This window comes from Propithecus coquereli, unplaced genomic scaffold (assembly GCF_000956105.1).
Source record: "Propithecus coquereli isolate 6110/MARCELLA unplaced genomic scaffold, Pcoq_1.0 Scaffold6, whole genome shotgun sequence".
Classification (NCBI taxonomy): domain Eukaryota; kingdom Metazoa; phylum Chordata; class Mammalia; order Primates; family Indriidae; genus Propithecus; species Propithecus coquereli.
In genome coordinates this window covers 4316040-4316837 of record NW_012151951.1, presented here as the reverse complement: position 1 = coordinate 4316837, position 798 = coordinate 4316040, and positions in this window count along the sequence as shown.

The window sequence follows — 798 nt, the reverse complement described above, 5'->3', positions numbered from 1 at the left end:
TGGTGCTCTGAGTCATTTCACTCATTTATTTCATGCATGGTGCTGTAGCTATATACCCTATGGTTAGGTGAAAACAAGAGGATTGCTTAACTACTTGCCTCTGTAACAAATCTTTGAAAGGATGGGTTCCCAGTGGCAAAACCTTTTCTTTATATTTTTTCCCCTTTTTTCCCTCGTAGTCTAGGCAGCTCTGAGTTCGACAGTTTCATACTGGAAATACTCACAACGTGGTAGTCAGTTGTGCAGCCATGAAGACATGCCCATTTCAAGAAATGAGTTTCATTTTAAGACATCAGTCATCAAATCCCATTGTTTCCGGATAGTCACACCTTGAAATGAATGATCCACCAGGCTATGAAAAGAATTGACAGTGAAAAATACCCAGGGTACTTGGGGAAATAAGCTTCAGGATTGTTAAGTGACTATTTTAATAAGAGTTCGTCTTTCCTCAGAACCCCATTCTAGAAAGGATCATAGTACACAAAGCTTCCCAGCAATGACTCCTCCCTTACCAGTAATGAATGGTATTTCCAAAGCAAGTACATCCTTGGAACCCTTCCTCTTTGGTATTAACCATGGATCCAGGAAGTTAATTCAATGGCAAGAAGACAGTGAAGATTTCTCAGGGTTTGATTCTAAACCTTACTCAGAGACTCTCTCTCAACTGTCTTATCTATTTCCACAGCTTTAAGATTCATCTGTAGAGTGATTTTCCCTACATAAAATTCTCAAACCCAAATCACTTTTCTGAGTCCCCAACATATCTCTTTAGCTCCTTATTGAACATTTTTTGTTTTT